At 40.1% G+C, this 15168-nt stretch overlaps 1 protein-coding gene across 1 annotated transcript in view; it reads right to left on the reverse strand.

Annotated features, from left to right (window-relative positions):
• LOC121942805 (uncharacterized) overlaps window positions 1–10936 on the reverse strand; it is a 60597-nt gene extending 49661 nt beyond the window's left edge. Inside the window, exon 1 of the mRNA XM_088079354.1 lies at window positions 10653–10936. The gene's annotated coding sequence lies outside the window, so the exon portion shown is untranslated. The remainder of the gene's footprint in view (window positions 1–10652) is intronic.
• Between the last annotated feature and the right edge of the window lie 4232 nt (window positions 10937–15168).

Raw genomic sequence — 15168 nt, forward strand, 5'->3', positions numbered from 1 at the left:
AAATGCAGCTTTTAAAACCAAGAAAAGACCGAGCCTTTTGCCAGATCACAGTATCCAAAATCTAAGACGATATCTTGTCATATATCACCATATCAATATATATTGCCCAACCTTCAAGCAATCAATGATGAAAATTCAAACAATACTAATCAAGCTCTTAACTTATAAAATGTATGTCCAGATAGATATAATAATAATAACAGGAACATAAGAGGATGTCAAGTGATGAGCATAAAGAGAGAGACCAAGGAGGTCAATGGACAGGTCAAACAAACTCAAGACTTTCACTAAAAGAGAGCTGTTTGTGTACTGTTGGAAAGCAAAAGCGAGTCAGTGTAACAAATTTATTTAAACCCAAACCATGATCTTTTTTTCTCAACATAATCACGTCGTTTTGATGCGTAATTGCAAACATTTTACATGTTTTAAACAGTGACTGCTGGTATGTATGCCCGTCACAGCTCCAATCATCATATATGTCATTTTGGGAGTCTTTGGCAAACAACCTATTCTGTCATCAATGACGTATTTCACTGCTAGGAAGGTGGTCTAATTTATAAAACGATGCTGTCTCTGCAGTATGATGAATAGAGAAGAGAATATAGAGACAATATGGCTCTGTGAATGCTTCTATATAAGTTCACACCATTACCACACCACCATACACCTGCTGTGCATCAAGTAGGCCAAGTCTGTGCACCATTTTACACTTCAGAGCTGGCAGATATGCCAGATCACATAACCCATACAAACACAAAAAAAACAAGGGAGATTAATAAAACAGAGAACTGATGATGTCATTCAGGTTTACATAAAACCTTATTTTGAACATTACTGTACATGCAGGCAAATTATTTGTCAACTGGGAAACTTGTTGTCCGTTTTGTAAGCTGAAAATTATGTTGTTTCTGCAGCCAGCTGACTGCACCCCATTTAACCCTTTGAAACCTGAGCAGATTAAGTGGATTTCATATCAAAAAATGGAGAAAAGGCAATCAGCAACTTAACAAGACATGTCCCAAAAAATGGCAAGAAATCAGTAAAAGAATGTTGCAAGAAAGTTATCTTAAAAAACAAAAAAAGAAAAAAAAAAAAAAAAAATATATATATATATATATATATATATATATATATATATATATATATAATTGATTATATGGTCATTTTCTTGTCACATGTTACTGATTTATTGAAATTTTTATTTCTTGCCAAAATGGTAATGGTATTTGCTTTTTTTTCATGATTTTTTTTTCCATATAAATCAACAAAGAGTCAAGTATCTTGCGAAAGGTGTCTGAATGCAGCAAAACTTATGTCAATTCAGGTTTCAAAGGGTTAAACTGCTTTCCTGGCCCTCACCATTACTTGCTAAGCAGTGCACCGGCGCACTGAAACATAGCTGACCCACTCTTTGTGTCCGTGATGGTGAACATACAAAATTGAGAAAGTATAATCTATGGTTTGCGCAACAAACCCTAGAGGCCAGATGACGTGTCCCTCACTTGCATGTGAGCAGGGAGATCTGGGCGCTGGTTAGATGGAGGGACGTTTACTACCATTCATTGACACTCCCCAAGCTTATATGAAACAAAACTGGTTGAAAATCCACATTTAGAGCAGAGATTGTGTTAATTACCAATCACTTAATATTACTACCACTAATCTATGTTTTAAATCATGCAGGTGGCCAATGGGTTCTCTTAGTATCAAAAACCAACTTTCAAAGACTTAAAGTCTCCAGGAGCTTAATAATTCATCACAGTGAATACCATCGTGTCAGAATTATGACTCAGTTATATGGCAATGGATTGCAGACTTTCAGACTGTCTGCCTTCATCACACAGCAGTGATTTTCTTTGCATATTAAAAAAACAGTATAAAGTGTTTCCTGCAGTGTTTTATGTATGAAACAAAGATCAACTCAGATGATGCCATAAACAGTTATTACATTTTTATGAAATAAAATATTAACCCTCAGGGAAAAACCAGAGCTGCAACTTCACTCATGTTTGACAACTATTGTTTAGGCTCATTTGGCATCATTGATCTGGAGAGAAGGCTAAGATGGAAGGAAAACGGTTATGTCGAGTTCATGGCAGTGAATTGTTTCTACAGGCTGCTTTCATGTGCTGCACGGGACTTTCGCCCCTCATGATGTTCATGTGATGTGAGGAAAGTGCAGGGAAGTGTTGCTGTTTATTACTGAAGAATTTCCTCCTTGTGTTGCCACAGCGGACACCATGTTCGCTGTCTAAACAACCACCTTCCTCCATCTGCTCGGCTGATTTTTCGTGGTTAGCTGGCATGCCCGTGGCCTCCTCCTCCTCCTCATCACCCCTCAACTGCGTTATTAGCTCCATGTTTAGTTTGAACTCTAATGTCTCTTCTTTCCTCTCCAGTCTTTCTCTCCTTATTTTCTCCATTGTCCATATGCCTTCTGCCCTCCTTTGATTCACCTCCTCCTTAAAATGCCCTCCTTCCTCCCCTCTCCCTCTCCCCTATCTTTTACGTCTTCCCGTTTAACATCTCTGTCCCCATGTTCCTTCTTTTTCTTCCACTTGTCTCCTCCTGTCATTTCCTTCTTGACTGTGTTCTCCGTCACCTCCATTCCTTCTCCTTCACCTCTCATGTCCTGTCTTGTCTTGTTTAACATCTCCTCCTCCAGTTCTCCTCTTTCTCCTCCTCTCTTCAAACACTTGTTTTTCTCTACACTCTCAGAAAAGCTGCCAACTGGAACCATTTAGGGTTCTGCAGCTTGTTGCTGTAGGAGAACCCTTTTTGGTTCCCCATGGAGCCACATATTAAGGATCCGACTGGAAAACTTTCAGAGGGATCTACCAAGAACCCAACGTAAAGGGTAGAGCCATTTGTGAAAGGTTCCACTCTGAACCCCCTGTAAGAGGTTCTACAGAGAAGCCTTCTGTAGTGTAATGGTTCCAACCAGAACCCTCTCTAGGTGCTCTACCAAGAACCTTTTCACCCTAAAGAGTGCTAATAAGAACCAACCCAAGGGATTGAACTTTTTTTTATTCCAAGGGTTTAATCTAGAACCCACCCAGGAGGTTCTACAGAAAACACATGTATATTCCGAGGATTTCTTCTAGAACCCACCCAGGGTATTCTACCAAGAACCTTTTCATATTCCAAGAGTTTCACACAGAACCAACCGTGAAGGTCCTGGCCTTTTAAAGTGTTTAAAGGTTTTCATCTAGAACCCATCCAGGAGGTTCTACTGTGGACCCATTTATATCCCAATGATTTCGTTTAGAACCCACCAGAGGGCTCTATTGAGAACCCTTTTGTATTCCAAGGTTTTATCTAGAACCCACTCAGGGGATTCTACTGAGAACCCATCTCTATTCCAAGGGTTTCATCGAGAGCATGCTCAGAAGGTTCTACTGGGACCCCTTTTATATTCCAAAGGCTTAATCTAGATTTCAATCCAGTGGAATTCTACCAAGAACCCTTTTATATTCCAGAGATTTCCTGTAGAGCCCACCAAGCAGCCATAGATCTCTCGTCCACTAAGCACGGTTTTAGTTCTTGATACAACTCTTAGTCATACAAAGAACCCTTAAAGAACCCTTTCTTTAAAAAAAAAGGGTTCTTCAGAAGCAAATGATTCTGGGTACAACATCTGCCCTTCATGATGAGCCCTTTTGGAACCCTTTATTTCTATTAGTGTACTCTTCTCTCCATCAGTCATTCTCCTCCTTTAGAACTGTTCAAATTCAGATCAGCTTAATTGGCATGAATGTTTTTGCTGCATTGTTGCTAAAGCAAAATAACAGATTATTAAATTAATAAATACAATACAGAAATATATTTTAGAACTTTGAATTGAATTTAAATTTGAATTAGAAGCGTTCTCCCTCATTACCTCCTCTTATTTCTTCTCATCAGTTTTCCAGGTTTGTCTCCTCTTTCCTCCTTTCAGTCGTCCACCTTCCTCCCATCCTCCATGTGTCCCCTCAGCTGCTTTTCTTTCCTTTCTTCTTGTCCTTGTTAACCTCTTCAGTGTTCTTGCATTCTTTTCTGACTCTTGTAATGTTCTCTTATCCTTTAATTTGTACTGCCATCCTTCTCTTCTTAGCCTGTGTCCCTCCTTTCCTTTGTGTTTTTACTTTTCAATTCATCATCCATTCTCTGCTCCTCTTCCTTCCTCTCCTGTCCTGTTCCTCTTTATATTCTGCTCCTCTCATCTGCCTTTCATTGTTCTAACATCACACTCTTCTCCTTTTTTCCCTTAATTTGTCTCGTCTGTATCTTTTGTCCTTCCACCCTGCATCTTTCCTGTCCTTGCCCTTTACCTGTTTTGTTATTTTTCCATCTCCTTTACTTTCTCAGATTTGTTGAGTAAAATTATAACAAATATTGCAAAGCTACCCATCACACCCCTTTTCCTCTGACCTGTTACTGCTTTGGCTTGATGTCTTTCAAAAACATAGGAAAAAGTCAATGAGCACCTTAAGAAGAAAAGAGTAAGAGTAAAAGAGTAAGAGTAAAAAAGTGCCAGAAAATTCAAAAATAAAACCAAAGAAAAAGAAAGTAAAAAAAAACCAAAAACAACAACAAAGAAATGACCCAAAAAAGTTCTTAAATATAATTATAATTCTGTAAAATAGTTTCAAATACAATATTCTGATAATTATAAACATAGATGTCTTTTTTCCCCTTGCTTCTTTAAAAGTAATTTTACAAAAATAATTTCTTGCATTTTGTGGAACAGATCTTGCCAAGGCGCTCACCAACTTTCTTCTCGTGTTTTAAAAAGAAGGTGCTGCAGCACAAGAAAAGTGAATTTACATCTACCACCCAGTACATTTACATGATGTTAGAAAAAGTTGAACTATTGTGTTAGTCCTACTAAAAATGGACTTTTAAAATACGTGTAAACATTTTAGTCCCACTGAAAAAAAAATCAGATTTCTTAAAATTGGATTAACAAAGCCAGATAACTTGATTGGAAGTCGAGTTATTCTGTCATGTAAACACCTCAGTTTGACTTTAACTGAACTCAGCATTCTACATAAGCTCCTCATCACAGCACCAGCCTCCCTGGGTGGTTAGAGATAGGGACTGTTCATTACTTATGAGGGGGAAGAATGCTGCAAAACTGGTCAGGCATTTAAAAATGTAAGCACTTAGGAAACACTTGTGTTTTTGATTTTGGCTTAGGTGAGGGACATACAACTGGAAAAGTAGTATTTTATATTTAAATGTAAATTAAAAAAATGTAACCCGAGCCACCCTTCTCCTCTGATAAATAAAGTACAGTCCCACAACACCGACACAGAAAGCAATGTCTAGCTGTGGACGGGGCTGCAGAAAAACATATTTTAGCCACCTAAAAATATCAGGTCAGTTTAATTGTTCACTGTACGGTATCTGAATCTTGTCTCCTCTTTACCTTCCATAACAGCTGATGGAGGCAGTGGAAGAGCAGTTTTTTTTTGAGCCTTAACCTATCCACACTGTTGTTGAATTGTTTTAATGCATCCACTGCATGATAATGTGCAAATAAAACATAGGCCTTTCTGTGGTGTGCAGGAACGTTTTTGGGTTGTTGAGATCAGAAAGACTCCAGAGAGATAAAAGTTCCTGACAGAAAACGTATGGGTCAAGTGTTATAAAACTAGTGCAGCAAAAATCACTATTACACATCAGGTTATGTTACCATGTTTTTCAGCTGAGGTTCGATGTAATGTATGATTTTTGGAATATGAAATCATAGACAACTCAACTTGATGTTCTTATCAAATTTCCAGTGCTGATGCTCTTTCTGATGTTTAATTATGCTTTTTGCATATTTTTTTGGTATATGTTGTTACTCTTTTATGCTCAGTTGTACAAGGTAAATTCCCCTTAGGGGCAATAAAGGTTTTGTAATTCATTCATTCATTAGTGTTGCACTTAAGTACAATTTTCTTGCAAGCAATGGTACATTGTGTAAGAGCTACTTATTCAAGCTACTTTTTAAATTGATATTTAGTTTAGTATGATTTTTTTATTTCTTTTTTATTTCTTTTGCCATTTTTAATTTACATTTTAATTATTTTATTTCCTTTTACTTGCGCTTTTAGTGCTGCTGTCGTTGTTTTTGGTCTTTTTCTTTGTATTATCTTATCCTACATCTTACGTTATTTGTCCTCTCTGGTTTTGATTTTATCTTAATTCTACCCAGTTATGTCTCCCTTGTGTTCAATAGGACTGTTTGGCTTTCCATTGTACTAGATTACTCTTTACCTTAACCCCTATAGAATAGAATAGAATATTCCTTTATTGATCCCCCATTGGGGGAAATTCCAAAGCATGTATATATATAGCATGTATATGCTGAATATAAATGTGTAAAATTGTTTAGAACATACTGAACAGATTTAGGTGTTTATTATAGTTTTTCGGCATCTGTGGACAGAAGTTGATGATGCTGTAGGATAAAGATATAGTGAAGTTGTAATCGGTGGCATGGCAGGACTTCACCACTAGGTGGAGCTAAGGCCCAGTTCTGTGTATTTTGGTCATTTCTGTATTTTTCTACATTAGTATTTTAAAAAGCAATTCTCACTGGCTCTGTGTTTTTGTTCCAATGCTTTGCTGCACCTGCAGGCAAAGTTAAACTGTGTTGCGGTCTGGCCTTTTTATTCACATGATAACAGTGTTTTGGGGGACTGAAAATGTAAGCTCTTGAAACCAAGTTCCAGAGTGTAATTTTTTGAAAACGCCAACCCTTCTTTCGTTGTGTAAACTGGCAATGTGCGGGTCCTGTGAGAATGGTGACGCCATTGCCGCTCTTCGCACATGGGTATTACATCTCAGATAAACAGCCATACACGAGTAGGAAGACAACAATAACAAAAATGGCAAACTACGGTTTCACAGTGTTATCATATGAAAACATTTTTTTTGTCAAATGCAAAGGAAAGGCTTTTCCATTTTTAGTAGGGCTGATCTCGTCTAAACGTAGCCTGGTTTCTGTTTTCTGGTAAAGGTGACGGTCTTGGCAGCAAGGAAATCAGCACGGACTGCAGGTAGACAGTAATCTTATATCCTTCATAAAATGTGCCTGTATTCTCAAATACGTAAGATATTACTGCTGACATTCCAGCCTGTTCTCATTCCAAAGTCATCAAATACCACCACGTTTACAGTGATTTAGGCGTAAGATCCTAACGCCAAAAGCAACCTTTCATGGCTATATGGGTGGCGTCAGCTGAGAACATGGCCAGACTGAACAGACTGTGGTGTTATTATACGCTGCTGAACAGCCGGATGGCACCCACCGCATCCACATGATATGTGGCAGGACGGCGAAATGTTGGCAGTAACGACATAATACAAGGAGCACAGAGGTCCCTACAGATCAGGTGGGAGGGACGGTGGATGGATCCAACAAACCCTGGACTTTCACCTGCGTGTTCCTGTGTTCTAAATATGCATACTTAATATGTGCGACTTGTTGACTTATTTTGATTTCCTTTAGTACAGCTTACTTTACATCAGCTTATTTTTTAATTAACCATGTTTCTTCATCCTTTGAGTCCATCTTAGGAGCTGGGCTGTGACGGAGACCAACAAACAACAAAACTGGTTGTTTTTGAGCAGGTCATTGCTTTTTTTCCAGCAGCTTTTTAGCACTGGGACTTGGGGGTTTTTTTGGGGGGGTTTTTTTCGGGTTCTATTGCTGTGTTTCCGGGGGAATAGTAGAGAAAAGTTCAAGCAGCACGCACATCCAAAAGTGATAAAAACCAGGTGCTGAACCAAGCAAAAATATATATGAAAGAATAAATAAAGTCAGCACACCAGTGCATGCTTCCATGAAAATTTATTGGATTACCTCCACCCAGACATATCTGAGAAAGGGCTAATGCCCGAAACATCACACGTGTGGAGGTAATCGAATACATTTTCATGAGAGCATGCACTAGTATGGGAACTTTATCTATTCTTTCATATCCAGTGGGGATAGTGCCACAAAAAGCCAAAACGGAGACAAAACTTTTCTTAACTATAGTCAAGTGGTTTTTGTCATCTCATTCTCATTCTGAACTTGGAAAACACTGCCCCCTTGACAGTGCTTTTGGCATAAGATCACAACGCCATAAGTCACCTTTTGTGTCCACATGAAACACCACCGCGTCAGGTGAGAACACAGCCAGACAGAATCAGTCGCGGTGCCATCAGCTTGCACAGACAAGGATTGTAGGCAAAGCTTTGAATCAGTAATTGCATGTTTCTGCAATTATGTACTACATAAATAAACATTTAAAACGACCTTAAACGTGGTTACAGCTCTTTGAATAGATGGTGGAATGAATTATGAATGCTAAAAACTTTTCCTCCACCTTTTCCCTCCACTTCTTTCTCCTCTTCCTCTCCTCCTCCTGTCTGACTCTAAATTCATCTCCTCTTCTTTATTTCATTTCTCCCTTTAAAACTCCCCTTCTGTCCTCCTCTGCTGTCATCTCTCCTCCTCCTTTTGTTATGCTAAAGGAGGCTTGAGTGCGCGAGACACGCGGAGACGCTTTTAAAAGGAGGAAAGAAGAGCGCTCTTCTTCTATTTTATTTTAATTTTTTTATATCCGTCAAAGCTCCAATAGCGTGCGCCGCGGACAAGGAACATAATTCCGATGAGGAGGGAGGGATGGAGGGAGGCGCGCTCCCGAGGCTGAGGGGGGAGGAGGTGGGGGAGGAAGCCAGTCAGCCATCCAGCCGCGCGCGCATGCTCGAGACAGCAGGTGCCCGAGCCCCCGTTAAAGGAAAAAAAAACTAATTTGCATTGCTAATGTGCTCCTCTGAGCCTCCTCCCCCTCCATTTTGGGGGGCAAAAAAAAAAGCTTCTAATATGGCGACATGTTTTTATTCCTGTTCTCCTTTCCTCTGCCTACAAAAAAAACAACAAAGATCAAATAAAAATAACTAATTTTGGTCACATTGTGATAATATTTTGCAAATTTTGCTACGATAATAGGCTATTTTTTAAAAAAAGAAAGAAATATTACAGAAACAGCAATGGAGAAATAAAATATGAGGCATGAAGAAGGTCACCAGACTTCACAGACACACTATAAATAACTGTGTCAATATAACATAAAAACACAAAGGTGACTTTTCATGGTGTTTGCGAGGAGACTCATTTCGTCTTAGTTTTGTTTTTCACCAACAGATTTGCACAAGGAACAATAGACGCCATGAGTCAGACTGCCCTGGAAAGAGCTTTAAATGATCGATTAATCAGCTAATCCAAAGGGATGCTAGTAATAATCGATGGTAATAAAAGAGCAGCGAGGGAAGGGGGTTCTTGGAGGGCTTCGACATCAACAACAACAACAACATCAGAAAGGAGGGGGGCTCACACTGAATTCCTTATTGAGCAAAACAAGTGAAGCGCCAAATTCCCAACAAGCAGCCCCTTGTCTATTGTGGGGGAGAGAGAGGAGAGAAAGAGGCGAACACCCCCCCTTTAAACAGAGAACAAATTCTGCTGCACACAATAATAATAATAATCATAATAATAATAATAGTGGTAATTATAAATTGCAAAAAACCCCCACGTTTTCCTGCTTTTTCCGCGCTGACCTCGTTTACATCTCACACATGGACGCCTGTGATTATGATGTGATTTCAGTCTGTCCGTCGCCATGTGCGTTTCTTTTTTCCACGCGCTTCATCGAATAAAAAAATCCCCCCCTCTTTCCCCCTTTTCCCCCCTTTCTCTCTATCTCTCTGCGCGCGCATTGTTAACTATAATATTCTTTTATTGCCCTGCTGTTTTTATGATTACCATAAAGGCGCAACTTCATTGCATTTTTTGGGTGTTATTCTGCACGCGCTGAAAACACACATGCATGCACACACACATACACACACACACACACATACACAGTATGAACAGATGACAGGCTCACATGTCAGATGCACAGAGGCAGATTTGACCGTGTATGTCTGCCCCTGAGCGCAACAAACGCCCCTATACAGCATGGAAATGTAGAAATCTATATGAAACTGCAGCTATATGCATCCCTGCAGGGACATTATAATTGCTCCACATGAAATTAAAAATATCAAAGCTCTCTGATGAGCCACGCATGAACGTTGTAACATATGAAACAGCCCGGATTTATCTCCACAAAAACACAAAGCCGACACTAAGAGCGCAGCCAGCCTGTGTGGTTGATCCATGTGATTGACTATATCATACCTTTTTTTTTTTTTGCTTTTTTATTTATTTTTTAATCCCCTCCCCAGTTGCTTTCTAGAAGGTTTTTGGGCACACACCACTGCGCGCAGCGTCGCCAAACAACAGCCCCGCTCATTGTCCCCCTCCGCCACACCGGAGACCCTCAAACCGCGACAAAAACAAGCCCCTCTCGCACCCCCTCAGTCTGTTATAACCTCACCGCTTCCCTACTACTACTACTACCAGCGGGTTAATTTGGCCGTTAACGGCTAATTACCCGCCAGCTAATCGCCATTAAACGCATTCCCCGCGACCTGTAGCCTCAAACTGCAACAGAATAAAACGGTTCGTTTAAAGAGGTGAGAGGGAGAAAAATAAATAAATAAATAATAAACCACAGGCAGAGATGGATGCAAACAGCAGGTGGGTGATGGAAAGCCAGAGAAAAGAGAAATAAATGAATCAAACAAACCTCCTTTCGTGCGCGTAAATCCGTTTCCAAAGCGCGTGGAGAGAAAGGTAATAAGCTTGTTGTGTTGGACGGGAAAAGACGCTGCCGGGGCTAAATCCTACCAGCCATCCTCTCTCTCTCTCTCTCTCTCTCTCTCTCTCTCTCTCTTTCTCTGTGTGTGTATGTCTCTCTCACTGTCTGTCTCTCTCTATTTTGCGCGTCTCACTCGAGGTCTCTCTCCCTCCCTCTGTCTCTCTCTCTTCTCCTCGATCTCTCTCTCTCAGACAATTGTTAGGGATGGAATTGGCGCGAGGGGTCTCGTAGCGAGACGTTGGAAGGTCCCACTCGCGCGCACACGCACACACAGGACGCTTTCCACCTCGCGCACTCCCCTATGGTTGCCCCTAGCAACTATGAAGACCACCACCAGCCCCGCCCCCCCGCCCCTCCTTCTCTAAATTTCATCCCCCAGTTAAGAGGGTTAAGGGAAAAATGGGCTTTTCATATACGCTCCAATAGAAGGAAAAAAAGAGGAAAAGATGGAGCGAGAAAGATGAGAGAGAGGGTCAGCACTCATCTGAGCGCCAACAGCTTACAACTCTCCCTGTGGTGGCTGCTCCATTCACGTTTCAGGCATTGTTTTCTACCAGTGTGTGTGTGTGTGTGTGTGTGTGTGTGTGTGTGTGTGTGAAGGCAGGAGAACAATGGGGGCAAAGCATCAGGGTGAACAAGAAGGGGGGGGCTTCTTTCAGATATCAACCACTCAGAGTGAACTGGAAGAAGATGGAGCCACGTCCACACGAAACTGGCTACAGTTGAAAGCTGGTTGCAGCTCCCTCACCATTTAGGTGTCCTCTAATTCAGCAGCGGAGCGTCTTCACACAGTTTGTCCCCCTTTAGAGCTGTTATGATGTAATTTTACACTTTGTCCAACATTCAGTATTGATGCAGGATGTGGTGTGTCCTCATTGAGTGGTTGGTGGTCTGACTCCAAGAGCAGGAGACCAGAGTTTGCATCCCGTCTTTACTGTCCTTAACCACACTTTCGGACAGGGGACACTCAACTTGCTTTGCTTATTTTAGAACGTTTCTAGGATTGTAGGACATTTTTAGGATTTTAGCACATTTTTAGGAATTTATGACATTTAAAAAAAAATTAGGACATTTCTCGGATTTTAGGATGTTTCTCAGACTTTAGCATGTTTCTCAGATTTTAGGACCTTGTTCAGATTTCAGGATGACTGGGCGATCCTCCACTGGCACTTTATTTGATCACCAAGCTCTATTTTGATGCTGTTTTATGCACTCTGGCACCTTATGTATACTAAAAGTACAAAAACAATTCCCAGTGTGATTCACAAATGTAAGTACCTAATGTCCAAGAAGGAGTAGGAGGAAGTGAATACTTATCAAATCCTACCCCCCTTTTTTCATTAAAAAAAAAAAAGTTTAAGTTTTAATATGAATATTCCCAATTTCTGCCCCAATATTCACCATACACACGCTGATCTAATGAAACATGAATGAAGACAAAGACAAGAACAGATCAATCTGAATAAACAAAAAACAACAAAAAGCAAAGGACTAAAACTTGTGTTTGTGATGATCAGAGAGCAGAGATTTCACCAGCTGAGACTCTGCAGAGGCCGTCTGTCCCACTGCTCAACACCTGCTGGCTGTGATGCACATTTTGTTCTGTGCAGACTAAAGAAGAGATTTGTTTTTTTCTGTTGTTTTTTTTTTTTTTTTTAGTTTTTTTAGTGTTGAAAGGTTTTGCCAAAACCACCTTAAAATGCAAATATGGACACACGTAGTTGTAAAGAAGCTAGTGTGTGGATGAAGTCACGGAGAGAAATGTTTGACCGTCCTCTTTTGGTTTGAAACACTTAAATCGAAGTCAGAATTGAGACAGAGGAAGACAGAGATGTGTCACTCAGTGTGTCGCTGAGACTGAAGTCTGATTCAGAGGATGATTCGACATGACAGCTAGCAGCCTCTTTTTCTCCTCCTCCTGTTTCCTATGATCTCCTCCTGTAACTCCTCTGTTCTTCTGAATGGAGAAAAGGAAATGGGGAAAAGACACGAGAGGAGAAGAGATTCATTTGCCTGGTATCTTTACATTCTTCATGTCTTATTTTACCAAAATGACAAGTTCACAGTAAAAACAACTTATTTTTAAAATTAGGTGGTTTGGTGAGGACATACCATACCACAATCCAGATCAAAAGTCAAACCTTGGTCCAACAAAAAGAAGTGGTCTCAGTCCAGATTAAACTGAACAATTGAATTGTAGTGTGAAATGTTTTTTTTTTTTTTTTGATTGTTCTGATTTTCTGACAAATTACAGAATATTCTGGAATCATCAAAACAGGTGAAAGAAAAAAAAAATTAGGTGCAGTGGGACAGCTGGAGAGGACACCCGATGTTTGCCTGATATTTGTACCCCTTTCCCAACAAAATTAGTGTGTGCATGCAGGTTTTTCAAACGGGTAAACCTGCTAAATATGAGCAATTGTTTGTATTCCCACTGCTACTGAACTCACAGCTGCTGCACACGAGTCTGCCTATCTGTCAGTTGGCATGTGTGTGTGTGTGTGTTGTCTTGTTGGTGTGTCCATATGTCGTCACAGACAGGCAGGAGCACGGGTAAACAGTGGAAAGCAGCAGGAACAGAGGTCTTTCAAAACTTCTCAGTGGTTTCTTCTCTTTATATATCTTACTTTTTTTCTTCTCTCTTTCAAACTCAGTGCAGACTAACTTGGAATAATGTTTCAGCGCGGCTCAGGAGGAGATGGACGGTATTAGTGACGGCGCATCATTGCATCTTGACAGGTAAGGAGCCGAAATCACCCGGGTGTTGTGTTCCCATCAATGCAGACTGGAGCCGGAGTAAAAACCTATGTCTGCTGCAGAGTCATTTGACCTGGGTGTGAATGCCGATTGTAGGCATTCTCATTGCAACAAAAATGCTGGTGTTAGCGTGTTTTTTGTGCAATGGGATTGAGGCCAACCACTTTATAGAGTCCACTGGAAAAAACTCACAACACTTTACAATAATATTAAAAAAGGATGAGCGAGCTCGTCTATAAACCTATCCATGTCAAGTATTGGGAGACGCAGCTCATGTAGGTGGGGACAACAGAACATAGGCCATGGCATCAGGCAACCCAATTCTTGAAAAAATGTTGGCATTATTTTTCTGCAAACCATAGGCATGTTACAATTGCACATTATTATGTAGCTGATACATTGAAACTTTACATTTCTTAACATTTTAACAGCACTGTGGTTAAGATGTGGTGGGTTTAGGCACAAAAACCTTGGTCATGGTTAGGAAAAGATTGTGTTTTGGCTTAAAATACCCGCTTTTGAGGCAGCATTCCACACCAGTGGAAAAAAGGATAGGTCAGTTTTATTTATTTATTCAGTCTTTACATAATCAGGTTTGTCCCACTGAAATCAAAGATCTCTTTACAAGGGAGACCTGGCTGAGAATAGCAACAACACAGAGTTTCAATAACAAGTAAAATTCACTTCAAAGCACATATATTTGAGTAACATCAAATGATTAGATAAAACAGATGCACACAGACAGCCAGCACTCAACAGATTTCACCATGCTCTTGAACTCTTTCAAGGTCTCTGTGTGTTAAAGCTTAAGATCATTTTGCAGATTGTTCCATGCTGCAGGTACAGAGAACCCAAAAGCTGCTTTTTTCCAATTCAGTTTTGACTTTGGGCACAAGACACAAAAAGTTCTGCGAACGGAAATTACAAATAAAACACAAGGGGTTTATTTGTTTGTCAGTCTTTGGTGGTCAAGCTGTCCACCATCATCTCCCAGCTCTGTATGCTATGTCAGCTCATACACTGCAGCACTTTAGAAATGTTTATACATTTGTACGGGTAAAATGTACAAATGTAATGTATTCATTGTTCGCAGAAATGTACAATTTGCTTCTGGTGAGTGGGCTATGACAGATCATATGACGACAGGTTGGCCAGGTATGCCATGTAGAGTTTCTCAGTGTGCTTGCGCAATTTCAATGCGAAACCAAAACTCACAGAAGCAAATGTCACAAAAACGAGAACCTTGGTTTGGACTTCAAGGTGCGAAAAGGCTCTAATTGTCTCTCTGGTCAATCCAACCAGCCAAATGATAAACTAACTTGTCTTCTATCTGACTTACAGTATCTTTATTTTATAAAACAATACTGCTCTCTCTTAGTTTAATAAAAAAAAGGTGACTGAATTTGAGTTTGCACTCCAAATGTGCAGCACATTTACACTTTTCTGCATTTGTGAGAGTAGCCTGTGTTAGAGTAAAGGCTGACAGCGTTGTTGTTTGCAGTAATTACAACAGTGTCTTGACATTATAGTGATCATGATCTATTGACGTTAAACTCCTTTATACTCCAGCATCTCTAAACATGGATATTTTGAGAATTAATGTATGAAGACGTGTGTCTATTTTATTAGAATGGTTTAGTCAGCTTGCAGGCTCATGGGCAGTGACACACCACAACTTTGAGAAGTA

This window comes from Plectropomus leopardus, chromosome 6 (assembly GCF_026936395.1).
Source record: "Plectropomus leopardus strain MGB_pleo_1.0 chromosome 6, ASM2693639v1, whole genome shotgun sequence".
NCBI classification, from domain to species: Eukaryota; Metazoa; Chordata; class Actinopteri; order Perciformes; family Serranidae; genus Plectropomus; species Plectropomus leopardus.